The following is a 25,006-nucleotide window of genomic DNA, read 5'->3' as shown; positions in this document are numbered from 1 at the left end:
AGGTGTTCTCAGAGAGAAAGAGCAGAAAGGAGCAAGAGAGGTAGAGATGGCCAAAGGGGGGCCGAGAGAGGAAGAGGGAGAGGAAGAGGAGACGAAGGACAGGAGTTTTAGCATAGAAGTGAGATGACAGAGTGCCTGGGAGGGAACAGGAGAGGTAAAGACTGCAACAGGATTGATCAGTTCCTTGCAGATTTTAAAGAGTTTGGCCATGTTGTTAGAAGCCACGGGCTTGAATGTGTGTTCTCTTCTTGATGAGTGTTAATGCTTCCACTGATATTTTGGCGCAACCAGTCTAGGTATGTCTAAATATGGCCTGGCATGCTTTACTGTAACAATATTACGTGTCTACACTGGTCTAAATTTTGTAGCCAGTTGGACATGTTTTCATTGTGGCATGACATTTTTAATAGCAAAGTATAAATGTTCCTGTGCACTGTTGGTGACTTGCATCTATTGGATCGGTATTACCCTACAAAACAATTGCAAACACTCTGGCTTTTTAGGCAATTTTTCTCAGAAAGTGTGCTGTACACTGCATTTAAACACATATTTATATCGTTCTCCTAGTGCAGTGTGTGGCATATCCCTTCAGCAGCACGTTCGTGTGTATTTCACAAGCGTGATAATCTATGCCAGCCCAGAGTTTGGCGCGACCAGTGATTTGTTGCTGAGTTGGGGGGGCCCCCTCAGCATGGCTCGCAGGGGGGCCCCCACATTTTGTGTTACGCCACTGATGTGCAGATCTTTACCCGCAATGCGCATGCACGTATGAGACGTCACTTTTGTGACGAAACTTGCACATGAACTTATCACATCATGATGTAGTGAACCCAGAAACACACATGCGCACGGAATTCTTCGCAATGTGAATGTACGCCTGCGTGAGAAAGAAGTTATAGTATTTGAAGTCAGCCTACATTTTGGAATCGTATCCTCGTTCCGATGGATGGACCCAGGATTAAGACATGATAATGCTCCAAGTATGTTTTTTCTACGGACTCTCCAGAATTTCCACAAGTAGCCAGATAGTTGTGGGGACCTTATTTATCTCACTATTACTTTCTGAATTGTTTCCGTATCGGGACACCTTCGTGACAGTTCAGAAAGATACCTGCTTATAGAAGCCTTGACTTCTTCTAAATTTCAAAGTGTAGCAATACAGCCTACATTGCTATAAGTAAGTTTATCTTAACCTGCTATTTAGGTATACGAATACAGAATCCTAAGACACCCTATTATTCACTTTAGTTTTTTTCATTTCTGACTAGGCTCTCAATATGATGAGGAATTGGGACTACTTTTCTAAAACGCGAAATTAAGGTTCTGCCTCCACACTGAAGTTCTAATATGCAAAACCGAGGGTCTGCCCCCTACACTTGATCTCTTCATTTCTCAGCACATTTTATTTTGGTAAATTCACCTAACAACCTTGTGATGAAGGGCTCTGCACTACCTTCATCTACACTCTCTCTCTCTACCTGATCTCCTTCTCCTGACCTAAAAGACTGTGGTTTTGAAAAAAATGAGACTTGTTGTCTCTGTACATTTAGCGCCATAGTCACCCTTGTCCTCTTTCATCCATGGTAGATCTCCACATGACTTGTCAACTTCCTGGGTAAAATATAAAGGTGCATCAATTCAGGAGATTTGTAGGTTGGCCACGTGGGTGGTGCCCATTACATTAATATGCAATTAAAACATATCAGTGGCAGGATCAGTGACCTTGAAATTGACACAAAGTTTTTTTCTCATGTGTGTCTCATTTATTTCTTATCATTAAATGATATGTTGTTCGGTAACGGTCTTGCATTTTTATTTCATTTTGAAAATGTGCATTAGAACAAAGACAAATACAAGGCATACAAAATATACAAGATTGTTTCAAACCTTATTGTGATAATAACATTCTAACAATCTAAAAAACTATGATTAAGTATCATTAATGCCTCGTATATTAATGAACTTTATCTAGGAAAAACACAATGTAAAGGATAAGACATAACTAGACGGACAATGACGAATATACAGAGAGGGATAACCAAACACCAACAGAAGGTGGGGAAGGGAGGGGGATGACCATAGAGAAATATAGATAGACTTGTATAAAACTATTAATTAGAGGTTATATTAGATAATGCAATAAACGGTTTCCATTTCATTTCATGTTTGAACAACATTTAAGGGGAGGAAGCACTACATCTTTCCATCCTGTGAATATTACATATGGAGTACGGTGTCCAGTTAATATGTCGAATCCATAATGTCGAATGACAAAAATGTTGAAAATAATTGCCTGATTTTATTTTCTCGAATATGTCATTTTTTAATTTACTTGTTTTTTTTGTACTTTCGTGCGTTAAAAAAAGTGTTAAGAAAAATAAATAAAAAAGGGGTGTTTGGGGGGAACCCGCCATTTCGAACAGAAAAGAAAAAGAAAAAGACATTCAAATCTTTTCTTTTGGGCCATTTTCTTTCGACATTTTTGCATCGACATTATGTAATTCGAAAATGTCACTATAAACCATGGAGTACCACCATTGTTTATAATGAATGTGATTAAGATGCTCCCAATTGGACATTATGGTTTGGATGACTACTAGGATAAGAAGATCAAATGAATGGCATGCATTATTTTCCAATACATTGTGCAGCAGTGCACTGCCTAAAAAAATACATTTAAAGCCAAAGTCTTGCTGTATATAAAAAAATGACTTTATAGTATTCCACACACTTTCCCTATATGGTTTGACATGTTCACAGTCTATAAACAAATGCCTGAATGACTTTTGATCATATAGATAACTCCAGCATGTATCGTTTTGTGCAACATTATATTTAAAGAGTTATATGGGAGTGATGGAAAAAATCTAAGGTTTGAAGTAAGCTGACAGACGTAGTAGCTTTGGAGATATTGCTCCATACCAGGGCCATACTCATTTTTTATCCAATATAAAGCATTCTTGCTGCCATGCAATTTGCGACTTCCACCGGGAGCCCGAAGAGGATGCGTCCAAAACGGCTTTGTAAAACATTGAAGAACTGAAATTAAAATTATGCATATGTTGCAGTCTCCCCAAATTGATAAAATTAGAACTGTGGATTAATAAATCATAGTTTTTCATTACCACATTTATAACAGTGATACATTGGTACATAAAGGTAGTCGGGATATCGAATTTACTAGCAAATTGATTAAAAGTCACTGGAACTCCCTGTATAAATAACTGGTTAACATATTTAATGCCCTTAGAAAGCCATGGTTTCCAGAAAATAGATCTTCTCTGCATACGTGTTAGTGTATTGAACCAATGATATTGTGAGATGAATTGAGATGGTTTTACAATGGAAAGGAATACATAAGTTCTCGGATACTGGTCAGATAAGGTACAGCTTGCATTTTTGATACGTCTATTTTTCCCTTTGATGATATAGCTATCTGCAAGGGTTATAGGAAAAAACATAGCTTTTTCAATGAGAAACCCTTTAGGTATAGAATTTTTGTTCTTAGGGGCAAACCATACCTGCGTCTGTCTCATGACAAAGGACAAATGGCATTTTTTAAAATCTGGAAGCCCAAGTCCACCATAAGCACAGGGTTTTTAGAGTTTGCCTAGGTATACCGTATGCCTCTTTTTCCCTCTTAGGAATTTGACCAAACATGAGTCCATGGCTTTAAAAAAACAAGAAGGTAGGGGAATTTGTAACATGTAAAGAAGATATACAATTATTGGGGAGATCATCATTTTAATATATTATATGTGACCCCACCAGGATAAGTAAAGAGGGGACCATGTATTTGTATGCTCCTTAACTTTTGATAGCATGACAGTAGTATTGTATTTGATAAAGTTTTTAATAGATGAGGATATATGGACACCATCTCATTTCAAATGTTTTGGTATGGTGTCTGGTACAATGTATATTTATGGGTAAAATGTCAGATTGTGTTAGCGTTTAATTTATAACCAGATGCTAGGGAAAAATGTGCAATGATGTCTAGCAGGTATTGCATGCTAATATCTGGATTCCTCAAGACTAATAATACATCATCACCATATGCTGCTATTTTAACTTGTAAACGCCCACATTAATGCCTTATATATTGTTATCTTGTCTAATTGCCTCTCGAAAGGGTTCCATTGCCAGGATAATAAGAAGTTGGGAAAATGGTCAACCTCGACAAGTACCCTTATGTAAGGTGAAGTACATGGACATTTGTCCATTAATAAAAATAGATGTGTTAGGATTTGAATATAACACTATAACCATGGAGAGAAAAGGAGTGCATATGCCATGCCATTTAAGAGCCTCGAACTTATAGGTCCATTCACCTGTTTCAAATGCTTTTTCCGCATCTAGGGCAACAGCTGCACAGGGATCCTTGATATCATGAATAATATCTAGTATGTTCAGAAATAACTGCATGTTAGATGAGGAATGTCTACCTTTAACAAATCCTACCTGATCATTTCCAAGTAAATTGGGTAAAAAAGGAAGGAGTCTGTTTGCCAAGATATTGGCAATGAACTTGCAATCAGTATTTATAAGGGAGATTGTTCTGTAGTTTTGAGGGAGTTCAGGATGTTTATCAGACTTGGGGAAAACAATTAAGATAGCTTCCAAAAAGGTTCCTTGTGCTCTATCAGCTTGGATAACATGAGAAAAGAGTTTGTTAAGTTTAGGAACTAATAAGTTATTAAATTAAGCATAGAATAGAGGTCAATGGGAACACCATCTGGGCAAGGGGCCTTACCCTTTTTGAGGTATTGTATGGCTTTATGAAATTCACTTGGACTGTTAGGCATATTCAGTGAATCAAGAGTATGGAACTTACTGAAGAAAGTCATGACTGAGGACTATTAGGTTGTGATTCCAAAGAATTTTGTTTTTGATAAAATTTAGAGAAAACTTGAAGGATGTGTTATCATTGAATTTCCTATTCCCTCTCTGATCTTTTAATAACAAGAAAAAGGAGGGTGGTAGCTTTCTTGGTTGTTGACGGGGGGCCTGGTTCTTGAAAGCAAAGGTAAGTATATTAAAAGAAAGAATAGAAACCACACTGCCCCTCCCTTAAAACGCACTAGGGGGGAACCTATCTAGAGCTAGACATGATTAGTACTAGCTGTTAAGGATCACACATGTACTCATACAGATAAAACAAGGTTTAATTCAAATGATCACATTTTAAAAACAAACAAATCACTATAAATAACTGTGAAAACAAATATTCATATGTTGTGTCATGGATACTGAATCCCAGACAAGTTAATCAATGTGTAGTAATCAATTCAAACACATTTGTATTGTCATCTTCGTATGTTGTATCAGAGATACTGAATCAAAACAGGTTGATCAACATATAGTAATCAATTTAAACACATTTATAATGTCGACACATTGGTGTTTCTGGCTCGGATTTGCTTATTGAAACCAATTGAAAGTCTTTAAGATGGAAAATGGCTTTCAGGAGCTCCGAGCTTTCTTCAGGACAACGTCATGGGTGTTAAATATATCAGCTTAAGATCTTTCAGTAATTCGTGGTGTCTAGGGATTGAAAGATCGATTCCAAATGTCTTGCATACAGTATGGGCTGTTTCTCATGCACGAGGGCTCGTAGTGGTGATTGAATCACGTAATGTAATGTGAACAGAGTTCTACATCGAAGCTGGGTCTTCTTAAGGCAAGCCGACCAACAGAAGACAAAGACTGATTCATGCTCAATTTGCACAAAACCAGTGAATGCTTCTGAAATGAGTCCTCATTTTGCTTTTTAGGAAATGTTGCGAAGTTAGGATCTTCTTGAGGCAATTTTCGGTGTAGACAAAGGCTGATTGAGGCTCAATTAATGAGTTGTTAAGTACCATAAGTGGAGAAACGCTTCCAAAACGTCTTGCGTTGATTCACAACATGTTTGTGATAACGCAGTGTACCAATTATCGTGTATGTACAGACAATCACAGGCGCGATAATCGGTACACTGCGCGATAATCGGTACACTCCGTTTGAAATAATTTTTTTCTTAATTGCCTATTAATGCCTTTTACAATGTCATTTTCCCACAAGAACAAATCAACATTTGGTGCAAGCATTTAAAAATGGTGTACTTTGATTATTGCGATTATTTTTGTGTGCATCTAGATCTTATGAATTTTGACATTTAAGTTCTAGTCTTATCTATGTTTCATGATTGCACAGAATTAATGTACATCTTCTACACAAACTGGAAAATCAACATTTGTTGTAGTCATGCTTCCTGCGCACCATATAGAAAGAATTTAGAGCTTTTCCAGAGTTGATTTGAACAAAGAAAATGTATTTGTTATTTCTCTTGGTTGATACAATTCTTCCCTCTACACATGTTTCACCAAGTCCCTTGGATCATCAGGAGGGTATTTATTATACAAATATTTCAGTAATCCATTGTTAAATGTATTGATTTGCATACATAGAGCAATTATCTGTTGAAAATAAAACATATAATGGCAAATTACAAAACTTGTTTGCTTGTTTTTGTATAATTAGCAGCACAATTCAGTTAACCCAAATATCAGAAAGACCCGTAGATAACTAAATCTAAAGAGTCTTTTAGTTCATGCCCTTATCGTGACTTATTTTATAGATGAGAAACAGGCAGTTATATTCATTTTAAGACATCAATTTTGTTTTAAACTATAGTTGATTGTCGCTACATAAGTGAGAAAAATGCTTCTGTTTTGTTTGCTATAATGCTGTTTTAAGCAGAATTTTTGTCCACCATGTGGACTAACAAAGTGAAAAAATGATCAATGTCTCACCTAACGGTGAGCTGTTTTTCTCCTCATAGATACTTGTGAGACCGTATGATATGCCCCTTGATTTGTTGCACTTCGAATGGTGAAAGAGAACCAGCACTTTATAAAGTAGATGATTTCAGATGCTGGAGGTGTCGCATTGTGGCGTTCACTTTCGTATCTGAAATATCAACAGGAACATCTTTGTTAAGCATGATCCCCTTGTTGATTTGTTAAATAACATTACTCCATAGTGGGTAGATGAGAGTTCTTACCTTTTTCGGCAAATAGATTCAATATTCCTTTCGGATAGGACCGGCGGTTTTGTTTCTCCTTGTGTATGGATTTCCCAAAGTTCTGACTGACTTAAAGATGGCCGGCTTCTTAAATGGCGTGTGTAGGCATGTTAATCACGTGATGCGTGAATTACGCGAATGATGTTGATTAAGATATTTTTTTTTATATTTCTTTTTTATCCCCGGTCTCATAGTTCATAATTCAAATGGCCTGATTGTGGGTTGATGGTGCTCAAGCACCATTTTGTTTCAAGTTGTTGAAAGATAAATAAATAATTGATAATTAGATGCATAAAAGCAGTCATGCACAGTAATTTTTTTGTGTCCTTTGCTGACAGTCCATCACTTTAATTTTTTACTGTTTAAGGATTACATTTAATTTATATTAGGTTATTCGGAATGCCTTTATTTGGGTAAATAAAGTCTATTTGGATGCCATAGACTGTTTGACGGCTATTGGCAAGATGGCTACCTTAATAATTAGTGTTTTCACTGCTGCTTATTTAGAGGCTCGATAATTAAAAAGCTACAGGTTAACATTATTTAACATTTGTTTTACTTCGTGTCGCGAGATGGATAGAGGGGAAATGACTAGGATTCGTGAAGCAAATGACTTGGCTTCAGTATTGGTTCGATAAATTCTTTAAATTTAGTAAAATAATGGTTTAATTATATCTCATTAACACATTATAACACCTTGTATAATTAGATAAATCTCACTAACACGTTCAAAGTAACCAAAAATAATAGATTTCATACAATTGTTAACATTCTATTGTGAGTACATCATAAGACATGTCCTAGTTCTGAGTCTGTGTTAAGACCCGTATAGCAGCAATCAAGATTACAGATCCAATTTGCCTCTTTTTGTCTCAATCTTTTTTCATTGTCTCCCCCTCTGCTGTGCATTTGGATTTTTCTAGACCAAAAAACTTAATTTTGTCCATGTGGGTTTCAGGATGTTCTGTGAGGAAATAAAGTCCAATTGGAAATCGCATGTCTTTATTCTTGATATTTCTTATATGCTCAGAGATTCTTATTTTTAGCATCCTTATGGTGCTGCCGACGTATATTTTTGAACATTGGCATTTCAGTGCATACACCACATATGTGCTTTTACAATTGATGAAGTCTTGTAAACGATAAATGCGTCCATTAGGTAACTACAATTGTGTAAATCCATTATCTGAATACTGACACATAGTGCACATTCCACACTTGAAATTTCCCTTTAGTGTGATTTCATTCCAGAGTTGTGAAAGGCCCTTTTGTTTTTGCTGTCTTTCAAAGTGTGATGGGCTTATAATACTTTTCAGGTTGGAGCTTTCCTGTAGGTGATTGGAGGTTAATTGTCTAGAAAAGGTTGAAGATCTTGGTCTGATTGTAACAAATGCCAATGTTTGGCCAAGATTTTTCTCAGAAATTTGTTGTCTGTACTGTAGGTTGTGATAAATCTCAGTTTTCGAGTTGTTACTGTTTTGTCCTTGGATTTTACTTTATTCTTTAACAGTTCCATTCTTGGTTTTGAGAGAGTTTTATCTAAGGCTGTTTTTAAAGTCTTTTTTGGGTAGCCTCTTTCCAAGAATTTCTCAGTGGCTGATTGACTATGTCTGATAAATTCTGTATCTTCAGTACAGTTTCTTTCGATGCGAAAATATTCTCGATATGGGATATTCTTTGTTATGTGAGCAGGATGATTGCTTTTGGCATGGAGTATGCTATTGCCAGATGTTGATTTAATATAGAGTGTTGAATGTATTTTGTCCTCATGAATATACAGTTCTAAATCCAAGAAATGTATTTTTTGATTGTTCTCTTCCATTGTCAACTTCAATTTGAAATCATTTTCATTCAGAAATGTATGAAACTCTTTTAATAACTTTTGATCTCCTTTCCAGATTACAAGAATGTCATCTATGTATCTTCCCCAATATATTATCTGTTCGACGTATGAGCTGTTTTTCCATGCGTGTTGTAGTTCATATGCTCCCATATAAAGGTTGGCATAGGCTCTGGCAAATTTAGCACCCATCGCCGTACCCTGTTTTTGCCGATACAATTGTCCATTGAATAGAAAAAGGTTGTTGTTAAGAGTGAAGTTTAACATGTCATATATCATTTAATTTTGACAAAAATAAGATAATGATCTGGTTTGTAGAAAATATTTGACTGTTTCAATGCTTTTTTATGAATTATGCTTGTGTATAGAGCAGTTACATCAAAAGTTACCAGTCTGAAATCAACTTCCCAGTTTATAAGAGTTAACTGTTGTATCACGTCCTTAGTGTCTTTGATGAATAATGAAAGGTTAGTCATGTGTGGTTGCAACTGGGTTTCAATATAAGCTGAGATTGGTTCCGTTAGAGATCCTATACTGTTTATTATCGGTCTACTACTCGGTAGAGTAGTGTATTTTTTATGAATTTTGGGTAGAAAATATATAGTTCCAACAGTCGGATGTTTAGTATTGAGAAAGTCATATTCTTCATCACTTAGAAGTCCTTCATCTTTCCAATTCTTGGTTTTGATGGCCCATGTGGTAATTAGGTTGGAAGTTGGATTGACTGTTAGCTTTTCATAGCAGTTAGTGTCTTTGAGATGAATTTCTGCCATTTTAATGTAATCCTCAGTGTTGAGGAGTACTATTTTACCTCCCTGTCAGCTTGCTTGACTGTCAGATCATCATCTTTTTTTTAGCTCTTGGATAGCTTTCCTTTCGTCTAGGGTTAGATTGAATTTAGTTTTACAATTTACTTTGTTTTTCCGAAAATAGGTCTTCCTTAGGTCTCCTAGTACAATCTTACTGATTATGTCCACTACATTTCCTGAAGGTAATTGTGGATAGCATGTTGATTTATTCTTTAAGGATGTCGATTCTGACAGATCTAGGTCTGAGTCCATTTCTGAAGCAAAAGTTTCAATCGTGTGGACATTTTCAATTTCCTGCATCATTCATCAAAGACACTAAGGAAGTGATACAACAGTTAACTTATTGAAGGCATTGAAACAGTCAAATATTTTCTACAAACCATCATTATCTTATTTTTGTCAAAATGAAATGATATATGACATGTTAAACTTCACTCTTAACAACAACCTTTTTCTATTCAATTGACAATTGTATCGGCAAAAACAGGGCACGGCGATGGGTGCTAAATTTGCCCCACCTATTCCAACCTTATATGGGAGCATATGAACTACAACACGCATGGAAAAACAGCTAATTCGTCGAACAGATAATATAATGGGGAAGATCATAGATGACATTCTTGTAATCTGGAAAGGAGATCAAAAGTCATTAAAAGAGTTTCATTAATTTCTGAATGAAAATGATTTCAATTTGAATTTGACAATGGAAGAGAACAATCAAAAAATACATTTCTTGGATTTAGAACTGTATATTGAACTGTATATTCATGAGGACAAAATACATTCAACACTCTATATTACATCAACATATGGCAATAGCATACTCCATGCCAAAAGCAATCATCCTGCTCACATAACAAAGAATATCCCATATGGAGAATATTTGCGCATCAAAAGAAACTGTACTGAAGATACAGAATTTATCAGACATAGTCAATCAAACACTGAGAAATTCTTGGGAAGAGGCTACTCAAAAAAGACTTTAAAAACAGCCTTAGATAAAACTCTCGCAAAACCAAGAAAGGAGCTGTTAAAGAATAAAGTACAATCCAAGGACAAAACAGTAACAACTCGAAAACTGAGATTTACCACAACCTACAGTACGGACAACAAATTTCTGAGAAAAATCTTGGCCAAACATTGGCATTTGTTACAATCAGACCAAGATCTTCAACCTTTTCTAGACAATCAACCTACAATCACCTACATTTAAAGCTCCAAACTTGAAAAGGATGATAAGCCCATCACACTTTGAAAGACAGCAAAAACAAAAGGGCCTTTCACAACTCTGGAATTAAATCACACTAAAGGGAAAATTCAAGTGTGAAACGTGCACTATGGCCCTCATTACGACCCAGGCGGTAAGTTACCGCCTGGGTCGTACCCTTACCACCATGGCGTAAACTACGTTTACGCCATGGTGGTTGGCGGATTTACCCCCCCATTCCAAGGTGAGTGCGGCGGTAAATCCCCATTTCCCATTTTACCCTTCCCCATTCCCATTTTCGCCCCATAAGGCTGCAAAAAAGCAGCCGTTAAAAGCCATCCCGCAAAGGGAACCTTGTAATCAGGCATTAAGGGTCGGCGCCGTTTACGGCGCCGTAAACCCCTTAACGCCTGAGTCAGAATGAGGGCCTATGTGTCAGTATTCAGATAATGGACTTACACAATTGCAGTTACCTAATGGACGCATTTATCGTTTACAAGACTTGAAATTTCCCTTTAGTGTGATTTCATTCCAGAGTTGTGAAAGGCCCTTTTGTTTTTGCTGTCTTTCAAAGTGTGATGGGCTTATCATCCTTTTCAAGTTTGGAGCTTTAAATGTAGGTGATTGTAGGTTGATTGTCTAGAAAAGGTTCAAGATCTTGGTCTGATTGGTCTAAAGACGAAGACGTACTGCTGGTGTACAATTTTCCTCTAGCCACAAGAATTCAATCAACTTGCTGCTGGGACTGACATCAATGTATTGAACGCATCATTCAGTGATATACTGTGCCTGTGCCACAATCTGAATGTGCACAAAATATTTGAGGCAACAGTGAATGTAAATCTCTTAATTACACTGCAAGAGAAAAATTAATTAAATTTGAATTTGTTAATGTCCAGTATTGGTCTTTTAAAAGTGATATATTTTAGCAATACACTGCAGTATTCATATGTACTTTGCTGGGTTACTTTGAAAATATGTTTTTTTTTATTTTTAATTGCATGTGCCTTCGTTCTTTGCAAAAAATAATAAACTGTGGTTGTCTCCCTACTGAAAAAAAATATATATATATATATCGTTTACAAGACTTCATCAATTGTAAAAGCACATATGTGGTGTATGCACTGAAATGCCAATGTTCAAAAATATACGTCGGCAGCACCATAAGGATGCTAAAAACAAGAATCTCTGAGCATATAAGAAATATCAAGAATAAAGACATGCGATTTACAATTGGACTTCATTTCCTCACAGAACATCCTGAAACCCACATGGACAAAATTAAGTTTTTTGGTCTAGAAAAAATCCAAATGCACAGCAGAGGGGGAGACAATGAAAAAAGATTGAGACAAAAAGAGGCAAATTGGATCTGTAATCTTGATTGCTGCTATTCGGGTCTTAACACAGACTCAGAACTAGGACATTTCTTATGATGTACTCACAATAGAAGGTTAACAATTGTATGGAATCTATTATTTTTGGTTACTTTGAACGTGTTAGTGAGATTTAGCTAATTATACAAGGTGTTATAATGTGTTAATGAGATATAATTAATTAAACCATTATTTTACTAAATTTAAAGAATTTATCGAACCAATACTGAAGCCAAGTCATTTGCTTCACAAATCCTAGTCATTTCCCCTCTATCCATCTGGCGACACGAAGTAAAACAAATGTTAAATAATGTTAACCTATAGCTTTTTAATTATCGAGCCTCTAAATAAGCAGGAGTGAAAACACTAATTATTAAGGTGGCCATCTTGCCAATAGCCGTCAAACAGTCTATGGCATCCAAATAGACTTTATTTACCCAAATAAAGGCATTCCGAATAACCTAATATAAATTAAATGTAATCCTTAAACAGTAAAAAATTAAAGTGATGGACTGTCAGCAAAGGACACAAAAAAATTACTGTGCATGACTGCTTTTATGCATCTAATTATCAATTATTTATTTATCTTTCAACAACTTGAAACAAAATGGTGCTTGAGCACCATCAACCCACAATCAGGCCATTTGAATTATGAACTATGAGACCGGGGATAAAAAAGAAATATAAGAAAAATCTCTTAATCAACATAATTCGCGTAATTCACCCATCATGTGATTAACGTGCCTACACACGCCATTTAAGAAGGCGGCCATCTTTAAGTCAGTCAGAACTTTGGGAAATCCATACACAAGGAGAAACAAAACCGCCGGTCCTATCCGAAGGGAATATTGAATCTATTTGCCGAAAAAGGTAAGAACTCTCATCTACCCACTATGGAGTAACGTTATTTAACAAATCAACAGGGGGATCATACTTAACAAAGCTGTTCCTGTTGATATTTCAGATACGAAAGTGAACGCCACAATGCGACACCTCCAGCATCTGAAATCATCTACTTTATAAAGCGCTGGTACTCTTTCAGCATTCGAAGTGCAACAAATCAAGGGGCATATCATACGGTCTCGCAAGTATCTATGAGGACAAAAACAGCTCACCGTTAGGTGAGACATTGATCATTTTTTCACTTTGTTAGTCCACATAGTGAACACAAATTCTGCTTAAAACAGCATTATAGCAAACAAAACAGAAGCATTTTTCTCACTTATGTAGCGACAATCAACTATAGTTTAAAACAAAATTGATGTCTTAAAATGAATATATCTGCCTGTTTCTCATTTATAAAATAAGTCACGATAAGGGCATGAACTAAAAGACTCTTTAGATTTAGTTATCTACGGGTCTTTCTGATATCTGGTTTAACTGAATTGTGGTGCTAATTATACAAAAAGAAGCAAACAAGTTTTGTAATTTGCCATTATATGTTTTATTTTCAACAGATAATTGCTCTATGTATGCAAATCAATACATTTAACAATGGATTACTGAAATATTAGTATAATAAATACCCTCCTGCTGATCCAAGGTACTTGGTGAAACACGTGTAGAGGGAAGGATTGTATCAACCAACATAAATAACAAATACATTTTCTTTGTTTGAATCAACTCTGCAAAAGCTCTAAATTCTTTCTATATGGTGCGCAGGAAGCATGACTACAACAAATGTTGACTTTCCAGTTCCTGAGACACTCGGCACCCTGAGTGATAAAGTCATTGCCTTGCAGCACCTTGAACAAAAAGCATACAAAACGTATTTCATTCTATATATTTAGTTCGTCAACAGTTGAGTAGAGAGGCTGCAAATTTATAAATCTACACAAACTGTACATGTTAATGCAGGAGATGTACATTTCGCACATGTACACTACTGTACCTATGAAATCTCACATCAAAGTTAAGACTGACTTGGTGTGAGTTCATAACTATATGAGACGTATTGAAGATGTAAATTGTGTACATGTATGAAATGGAAAAGACCTGCACACTTCTTTAGGTATAAAAGCCTATATCAAATTCCAACCTCAATGTAAATTGTCATACTTCTAGGAAGTATAAAGGACATATGCCATTACACAAAGCAGCCATGCCCTACCTGTATACCATAGACTCACATACCAGACACTTAGACACCAACAACACATACGCTTTACACCACAAACTCTTACATCAGGCATTTTTACACCATACACTTATGTCATACACTGCTATACCAGATTCTCTTTCTCAATGTGATGTTATGCCACACAAGTTTACAACACACACTCTTACACACTTTAATGCCACATTCTCTTATGCAGCACAATCTTATGTCACATGTTCTTACACCACTCACTCTTATGTTGCACAGGTTGCCAACATATGGTTTTATATTGTGTGATCTTATGCCACACATATTTACATCATGGGTTATTACACCACATGTTCTTACAATACACACTCATATGATTCACACTAATATGCTATGTGCTCTTATGCTGCACACTTATGCTACATACTTTCACGTCAGACACTCATATGCCACATGCACTTACACCACTGGCACTTTGCTGACACACTCTTATGCACATGCTCCTATGCCACAAACTCTTTTCAAATGTGCGTACATGCATATGTACTCATGCCACATACCCTCATGTTTCATGCTCTTTTCTCGTACTCTGGACATTCTTATGCCACACACGTTTCCAACACACAGGCTTAAGTCATGTGCTCTTATGCCACACATGCTTACATCATGTACTCTTACTCCACATGCTCTTACATCACACACTCTTATACCATGTACTCTTACTTCATATACTTTAATGCCATGCACACACTTGCTTATGCTAAACACTCTGATGTCATGTTACCTTATGCCAGACACTCTTGGGGAACACACTCCTACACCACATGATCTGATAACTTGAGCTGTTACATCACAAACACAACACACACACTTACGCCACATCCCATGCACTTGTACAACAAATGCTCTTACACCACTCACTCTTAAACCACATACAAGTATTTAATGAAAATCTTTGCCACATGCTCTTTGCCATGTGCTCCTTTACCACATGCCCATGCACCACACACTTTTAAAATATGCAAGCTTACACACATGCTCTTGTGCAAAACAAACTTATGCCACATGTTATTATGCCATATAGTATTATACTAGACACACTTATGCTAAACATCACTTAATAAGAGCTCTGCACATGCTTTTACACTACACATACTTCCACTGTATGTTCTTTCTCTAAATGCTATTAGGCCACATGCACGTATGCCACACACTCTTATGCCACAAACATTTCCAACTTATGGTGTGAGGAATCTGCAAACGGTACAACACCCTAGCTTTTTGATTTGTGTTAAATAATAAAATTATGCAGGTAATCTCTGAAAGGGGGAATCTGCAGATTAGATTTGCCTTCCATAAACTACATGCCAAAAGCATGGTATGTATCTTTGTCCTGCTGCTTCAGTATCCTAATATCCAGCCACTGCTCTACCAGTGGCAATGAGCAGGATCGGAGGTCAAAGCTGCCTATTTGACAGCTGCAGTAACAACCATGTCTCTGCCATTCAGAGGATGCATTTAAGCTATGCAATCATGGACCAACACTATGATGATCATAAATAGCCCATGATGGTGGCAGTATAAACTGTAAAAATAAAGTTTAGGCATAGTGCTGGGTGCTACTTATGATCATGGCTGCCACATGCCAATTAATATTGCACCTGTCCGCTCCTTTGAGTCTGCTGTGCTGTGGTTGTTGATGTTTAGTCTGGCCAGATGGGTGGTGACAGCCAAATTACATGACAGGAACCTGGAGGATGAGGCCTCTTCTTTGATCTCTTTGTGAAGGAAGGTATTTCCCTCTACCAGAGACAGCTGCAAAGCAGGCAGCTGTTCTGGGCCCAGGCATCGAAGGCGCACACCCATTCAAAAGGGTAGCCTCACACCAGCCTGCTGCATATCCAAAGGCATTTGTTCTTAGTGAAAAGGAGAGGTTACAGGATTAGAGTAGGCAGGAGTGATCTGGTCAAAGAAAGGAGACTGACACCATTGTGTTTCTCTGCTTCCCTCTTTCTCTTTCCTGTTCCCCTCACTTCCTCTGGAGTTAAGCAATTTGGGTGTGACATCAGAAGGGCAAAGTTCACAGTTCCAAGAGCAGAGCTTGGCCCACTGTTATGGACTTGATCTTGATGGTTGTGTAGATTAGTAATGCCTCCGTCCCCAAGTACCACACAGACATCGAGATATTCAGTGCCTGTGCGGTCTTTGAGGTCACAGGTTGTTTTTGTGAGTCATCAGGTCTGGAACCGGGAACAGCCAGAAGGACCCCTGGAGCACTGCAAGGCAATGAGTGATTATCAAACAATGTGCGTGTTGTACAATGAATACCCAGCAAGAAAAGAAAGCACCGCTTACCTAAGAGTATAGGAAGTGTCACCCTGAAGGATAGTGGGGCACGGGACGGGGCTTGAACTTCCAGTAGCAGAGGGTCAGGGGTTGGTGTTCGAAACTCTGTGGATGGGCGCACACCGTGGTTTGAGGCAGTCCAGGTTATGCAGCCAGGCGAACGCCTTGCAAGAGGCCAGTGGCCAAAGTACCAAAAACAAAAATGAAATCCGTGAGGCAGTCCAAATCCAAATCCGAGGTTGTGACAAAAAGCAAAGCCAAGGTTCAAAGTGCCAGGAGTTAGACAAAGCAATCCAGTAGACAAATCCGAGGTCGTGACAGAGTGCAAGCCAAAGTTCAAAATGCCAGGCGTTAGACAAAACAATCCAGTAGACAAATCCGAGGTCATGCAAAGATCGTAGGAGCGAGGTTCAAAACAAGGAACAAGAGCCGTACAGTACTGAAAGAGTTCAGCTGTGAAGCAACGCTTCCGTGTTCCTGGACGCTTTTGAATCATTGGGAGAATTCACGTGTTGCGTCGGTATGGCACGTGAAGCACATCAGATGATGCGGAAGCGTTGTCGCCACGTGACTCCTGGTGGTGCTAGCCCCCTCACGTGATGCGTGATCGTGTTGGCCCCCTCACGTGATGCGAGGATCTTTGCAAACGATGTGGATTGTTGCGGGCTGCCAGTGGGAGTCTCCATTGTAATTGCCAGCGCTGGGATGGCCGGTATACCCCTGGCCCAAACAGTGTCCAGGTATGGCGGGTAAGAGGATGCAGTCTCCGACTGCCAGAGTGCACATGCAGGATCCCCTGATGGTGTTTGGCAGAGGCCGGGTGTGCGGAGGGAGCAGGGAGAGGGTGTGCAGGGGAAAGCGTGACAGAGCCCCCCCTCAAAGGCCCACAACCCCATGGGCTAGAGGGGTAGTCCTTATGGAAACGGGCAACCAGGGTCAGGGCGTGCACATCCCGGGAATGGACCCAAGAGCAGTCTTCAGGGCCATAACCCACCCAATCCACAAGATACTGAAGACGACCCCTGACAAAACGAGAACCCAAAATGGCACTGACTTCGTACTCGTCAGGAGAGGACACAGAAACAGGAGCAGGAGGGGCACTGAGTCGGGTAGGAGCAAGACAAGGTTTGAGGAGGGAGGTGTGGAAAACAGGGTGAATCCGCCAGGTAGGGGGAAACGGAAAGGCGCAAAGCCACAGGGTTCAGGACCTTAGTAATTCTGTAGGGACCAACAAAACGGGGCAGCAGCTTGCGACAGCCAGGATTATGCAAATGGCGAGTCGAGAGCCAAACCCGGTCACCCACACAATACTTAGGAGCCGCCAGCCGCCTCTTGTCCGCCTTTGCTTTCATTACCACCTGGGTCTCGCGCAAGTGGGTAAGGGTTTGGGCATGGATCGCGACCAAGTCACAAGCGCAGGCGTCAGCAGCAGGAGTGACGGAGGGAAAGTCAGGAAGAGGAAGGGCACAAGGATGCTGGCCGTACAAGGAGTAGAAAGGGGAGAAACTAGTAGATGAATGCCAGGAATTGTTATAGGCAAACTCAGCCAGGTGGAGCAGGTTAAACCAAGAATCCTGGTACTGGAGGGTAAGACAGCGTAAATACTGCTCCAGGGCCTGGTTCACTCTCTCGTTCTGCCCGTCACTTTCCGGATGATAGGTAGAGGAGAAGCGGGAATCGATACCCAAGAGGCCAGTGAGGGCACGCCAGAAACAAGACGTGAACTGGGACCCTCGGTCAGAAACAATGACCTGCGGGAGACCAAACAGAAAGAAAACGGACGGAAAGAACAAACGGGCCAATGTGGGCGCTGAGGGTATTCCCGTACAAGGTATACAGCGGGCCATTTTTGTGTAGGAGTCGACGATAACCCAGATCGTGTCAAAGCCTCGTCTGTGGGGTAGGTCCGTGATAAGGTCCATAGAGACCGTGTGCCAGGGCCTGGGCGGGACTGGTAGTGGTTGGAGCAATCCCAGACCGTCCCCTAGATGACTTGCACTGAGCGCATATTGAACAGGTTTTGACGTAATTCTCTATGTCTCTCCTCATTGAAGGCCACCAGCACCACCGTTGTAAGAGTTCTAGGGTGCGTTTTTGCCCCGGGTGTCCGTTGATTGCAGCATCATGAGACCAAGCGAGTGCCTGATTGCGTACATTGCTGGTTGGGAGAAATAGTTTTCCTTGAATAAAAGGCAACCCCTCCTGTAGTTGAATGTCCCACTCTGTTAAGGCATGTGGGTGTTGGGAAACCCAGTGTCTGATGATGGCAAGCATAGGAAGGGATGGTCTGCACATACAGATGACGTGGCCCTTTTCTAACAATGTGTCGGGAAATAGAGGTAACGATTCCCCCCCAGGAGACCGGGAAAGTGCATCCGCCTTGCCGTGGGAGAGACCAGGCCTATGTTTCACCACAAAATCAAATGCTGCAGGAAAGAGATGCCAGCGGACATGTCTGCTGTTTATACACTTCAGCGTTGCTAGATCTTGCAGGTTCTTATGATCAGTGTATATCACCGTCTGATGTTTTGCCCCGATGAGGTGGTGCTGCCATGTCTGGAGGGCGTCCTTGATGGCTAACAGTTCCTTTTTGGTAACTGTATAGTGGGATTCAGCTGGTGTGAATTTCCGGGAATGATAGGCTACCGGATGGAGATGGCCCGTGGTTGGACAAGGCTGTGAAAGGACTGCCCCTAATGCGAAAGAGGAGGCGTCTGCTTCTAGGATGAACGGGAGTTCTGGGTCTGGGTGTTGTAAGACCAGAGCCGAGACAAACCTAGATTTAAGTGCCTCAAATGCCTTCTGATGATCGGGAGTCCAAAAAAACGGAACAAGAGGGCTGGTCAAGGCTGTGAGGGGAGAAACAATGGCAGAGAAACTGGCGATAAAGCGTCGGTAAAAATTGGCAAAGCCAAGGAAAGATTGAAGCTGTTTAGCATTGACCGGGGCAGGCCATTCCATGATGGCTCGAACCTTCGACAAATTCATGGAGAGACCCCCAGGGGTGATGTGAAAACCCAGGAAGTCCACCTCCTTCAAATGAAACAAACACTGGTTTAGCAAATAAAGCATTGTTCTTGAGACGGGATATGATTTCTCTGACATGCATGACATGTTCTTCCAAGGAGGACAAAAATATCAGTATGTCATCCAGATAGACAACACCATATACATCAAGGATGTCAGAGAAGACTTCATTGATGAAACGCTGGAAGGTGGCAGGGGCGTTACACAGCCCGAAGGGCATTACTGTATACTCATATAACCCTTGTCGGGAGCAGAACGCTGTCTTCCTTTCGTCTCCATGGCGCATTCGGATCAAGTTGTATGCCCCCCTTAGATCCAGTTTAGTAAAGATGGACGCACGTGTCAAACTATCAAGCAAGGTGGAGATGAGCGGGATGGGATACCTATTCTTTATAGTGATGGCATTCAACCGTCTGTAGTCTATGCATGGACGTAGGTCACCCTCCTTTTTGGGCACAAAAAAGATAGGGCTGGCGGCTGGGGAATAAGAGGGATGAATGTGACCTAACCGTAGGGCTTGTTGTATATAGTCCTTCAAAGCTGCTTCTTCGGAATGGGATAACGAGTAAATCCTACCCTTTGGTATTGGTGCATCCGGAATCAGGTCAATGGGGCAGTCATAAGGCCTATGCGAAGGGAGACCCTCTGGCGTGGCTTTGTCAAAAACCTGCAGATAATCGTGGTAATCAGCAGGAATACCAGCTGTAACAGCCCCCACGGTATGTGTAGGTGTGGGTGGATCAACATCCTCAATTCGGGAAGAGGCCATGGCGCCAAGAATAGTGGCGGGAGAGGTAAGTGTCTCGGGTTCTGTTAAGCAGAAATGCTGACATACATCTGATTCAAATGTTACCTGCCCAGTGCCCCAATTGATCAAGGGGTTGTGTTGTCTTAACCAGGGAATACCGAGTATGATACCAAACTGGGGCGTGATGATAAGGTCGAAATACATGGTTTCTTTATGGGTGTCCTGAATCACCGCTTCTGGAGGGGCAGTCTGCTGCTTAATTGGACTAGATGAAAGGGAGGTGCCGTCAACCGCTTGAACAGGCTCAGGATGTTGTTTCTGAACTAGGTGCAGATTGAGATGCTGGGCTAAAGTGATGTCACTAAAACAGTCAGTGGCCCCTGAGTCAATCACAATGCGTACGGCATGCATGACCTCCCTAGAGGGTTTCAACAGTGCATGTACCACTATGGGTCTGATAGGGCCAAATACAGGTCCAGTGGGGGTCAATGAGGGGCTCGCCGGTACCCCCGATCTCAAGGGCGAGTCTTCGGAAAACCCGGAGTTTTGTTTTTTGGCCGACGGGGACATTCTTTTACATAATGCCCACTAATCCCACAGTAAAAACAGGCATTACTGGTTCTCCTGCGTTCCCGCTCAGCTGGGGTTATAGGACTATGGATGCCACCAATTTGCATAGGTTCACCACCAGTGGCAGTCGAAGCAGGAGAGAGCTGGCCAGAAAAAGACGTCTCCGCTTTACGCTTGGTTCTGCGAGCGTCCACCTGGAGAGTGAGATCAACTAGATCAGAGAAAACAGAAGGAAGGGCTGGAACCACCGCAAGGGCGTCTTTCATGGGGTTGCATAGCCCTCGGTAGTAGACAATCACCTTTTTCTGCTCTGGCCAGGATGTTTCTGCTGCGAGCTGGTTGAAACGAGTGATATATTCAATCAGAGAATGCTTGCCCTGTGATAGTTCAAGGAGTTCCAGGTCTCGTGATTGGGCCTTATAACGAGTATCAAACACTTTCGCCATTTCAGACACTAGCAGTTCGAAATCGTACAAAGCTGGATGGTCGTTCTCTAGTAATGGATTTGCCCAAGTAGCGGCTACACCGGATAAGTGGGACAGGAGGAAAGCGGCCTTGGTAACGGAGTCGGGGAAGGCCTGGGGTCTGCACAAAAAGTGTAGTTTGCATTGGTTGATGAATGTGTGGTATTCCCGGGGATCGCCTTTGTAGCGTTCTGGAGCCACCAGGGGAAGAGGAGTTGGGAGTAGCACAGGAGTGGGAGTAGGAGGCGGAGTAGGGGCAGGCTGGAGTGGAGGGTTGGGATCCCCAAACTCGGCGTCAACGAGCAAAGGATGGCGTGCGCTTTGTAAAGCGTCGAGACGATGGTGAATGGTAGTGGTGGCGGCGGCCATGTCAGTCCTAAGGGCCGCGACAACCTGCATTAAAGTGGTCACAGGGTCCCGGGCGGAGGCATCAATAATCAGCACGACCAAGAAGGCTTCACAGTCTGTTATGGACTTGATCTTGCTGGTCGTGTAGATTAGTAATGCCTACGTCCCCAAGTACCACACAGACAACGAGATATTCAGTACCTGTGCGGTCTTTGAGGCCACAGGTTGTTTTTGTGAGCCATCAGGTCTGGAACCGGGAACAGCCAGAAGGACCCCTGGAGCGCTGCAAGGCAATGAGTGATTATCAAACAATGTGCGTGTTGTACAATGAACACCTAGCAAGAAAAGAGAGCACCGCTTACCTAAGAGTATAGGAAGTGTCACCCTGAAGGATAGTGGGTCCGGGACGGGGCTTGAACTTCCAGTAGCAGAGGGTCAGGGGTTGGTGTTGGGAACTCTGTGGATGGGCACACACCGTGGTTTGAGGCAGTCCAGGTTATGCAGCCAGGCGAACGCCTTGCAAGAGGCCGGTGGCCAAAGTACCAAAAACAAAAATGAAATCCGTGAGGCAGTCCAAATCCAAATCCGAGGTTGTGACAAAAAGCAAAGCCAAGGTTCAAAGTGCCAGGAGTTAGACAAAGCAATCCAGTAGACAAATCCTAGTTAATGACAGAGTGCAAGCCAAAGTTCAAAATGCCAGGGGTTAGACAAAACAATCCAGTAGACAAATCCGAGGTCGTGCAAAGATCGTAGGAGCGAGGTTCAAAACAAGGAACAAGAGCCGCACAGTACTGAAAGAGTTCAGCTGTGAAGCAACGCTTCCGTGTTCCTGGATGCTTTTGAATCATTGGGAGAATTCACGTGATGTGTCGGAATGACACGTGATGCGCGTCACATGATGCGGAAGCGTTGTCGCCACGTGACTCCTGGCGGTGCTAGCCCCCTCACATGATGCGTGATCGTATTGGCCCCCTCACGTGACGCGAGGATCTTCGCAAACGATGTGGATTGTTGCAGGCTGCCAGTGGGAGTCTCCATTGTAATTGCCAGCGCTGGGATGGCCGGTAAACCCCTGGTCCAAACAGTGTCCTGGTATGGCGGGTAAGAGGATGCAGTCTCTGACTGCCAGAGCGCACATGCGGGATCCCCTGATGGTGTTTGGCAGAGGCTGGGCGTGCGGAGGGAGCAGGGAGAGGGTGTGCGGGGGAAAGCGTGACACCCACTAAGCCAGACTAGCTTTAGTCCAATCATCTGGGGACTTTTGTCTTTTACATTTGCCTTCTCGTACCCCTTCTTCTGATTGTCTCAGATCCTATTAAGGCCACAGATGTGATCTGAACAACTCAATGGACTTCATTTTGAAAAGTTTTACTTTTGATACATTGTACATTCCAAAGCCCTCAGCCTGAGTTGAAGAAGGAGCAGTACAAGGCAGAGGGAAGATCTGACCCCTTCACACTCCCAAGGCACATCAGGAGTGACCTCTGCTGTGAACCAGGACAAACCACTGAGCACCGTAATCTCCTAGTGCAGACCCTGAAAAAAACATCCTATCTTTGAGTCCCCCTGAGTGGGCTTCACAGCAACCGTAGGGCCATAGCAGCCAAAACTCTGCGTTATACTGCACTGAACTGGTCACTCTGTGTTCACCACACCTTGAACAAGAGGGAAATTGCTGGCGCTGCCTTTTGTGCTCCTCGGCCACTTCAAACTTTCTTGTACTTTAAACCAGCTTGATGCTGCAGGTATACAGTGTTTTTATTGAATATTGTATATCAAATCCCACATATATCTAAACTTGTATCTTGAAAACCTTTATATTGAATATATTTAGGGCGGGGTAAAGGGTTAATTTTTTTAAAGAAATGTTTGGGATGAGTTTATAGGGGTCAGAAACAGGGATTTGGGAGGGTGACCCCCAAAAAAAAGAAAAATGCAATCAATATTACGGTTTTCAAGATATATGTTTCTATATATGGGCATTCGGTATGTAATATCTCGGTATTAAGACATGTAACCGATGCTGCGTTGTGCCCTAGCTAAGCCTGTTACCTTCAAGAAGTGACTGCTCGTAGCTGGTATCCAAGTCTAAATCAGTGGTGAGTCACTCACCAACTCTGACCAAGGGTTAAAACCACGACTCGACCAAGTTAGCCCTTGAACAGCCACCTCTTTGACTTGCACATCACACACCCAAGGTCACCAATTCGACGACTCAGCCTGGTCTAACTGTGAAGAAGATCTTGAGACTGCCCCAACCTGCATCTTTGAGAGTTGCTCTTCCACCATTCACAGTGACCGCATTCGCCCCTACTCGATGCCAGCTTGCTACTTATGCAGACACAATCCAATGTGCCTGAACTGAGCTTAATCCACTCACATCTTCATTCGACAATGGGTCTGAATCTGTCAAACCACCAAGAACTGAATCTAGCTACTGTTGACTCTGAACTGCCACCTTTATCCACGTGTTCCCTAGACACCTGTTAGGTCCGAATGACTCCTGTTTTTATCAATGACATATCTGTTTTGTGGCTAATAACTTAGATACCACTCCTGCAACCATGCTCAGAGTCCTACCTTCCGCAGGCTGTCACATCTTTTCTGTTCTTCCTTCATGGTGGGTTTTTGTACAATATTTTCTATTTATTCAATTGCAGATGCTGTGTTTAATTAAAGTATACATATTTTAATAGAACCTTGACTGGAAATGTTCTTTATTTTGAACAGCGTTACTGTGTTATTTGGGTCATCACTGGTTCATCTCTACACCCCTTTTAAGAACATAGCCTTCCCTCAGCCCACGTTACCACAAAAAGCAAAGGCAGTATATCTCTTAACTGTCCCTGTTTTAACTTCATGATTGCATTTGGTTTTGGTTTGTTGAAGTGTGATGCCTGATTGGGGCCTTTTAGCCGTACTTATCCATGCACTCCTGCAGAGCAGAATCCAATTTGACACACATGGTCTCACGTCACATGCTCTTAATCCTCACATTCTTGCATCATGTACTCTTACACCACACACTATTCTGCCAGGCACGTTTATGTCACACATTCTTTTGCAATGGGCACACAATTATGCCACACACATGTATACCACATGCACTTATATCATGCGCT

Source organism: Ambystoma mexicanum, chromosome 6q (genome assembly GCF_040938575.1).
Source record: "Ambystoma mexicanum isolate Mex_15411 chromosome 6q, UKY_AmexF1_1, whole genome shotgun sequence".
NCBI classification, from domain to species: domain Eukaryota; kingdom Metazoa; phylum Chordata; class Amphibia; order Caudata; family Ambystomatidae; genus Ambystoma; species Ambystoma mexicanum.
Note: the sequence above shows the minus strand (reverse complement) of the source record.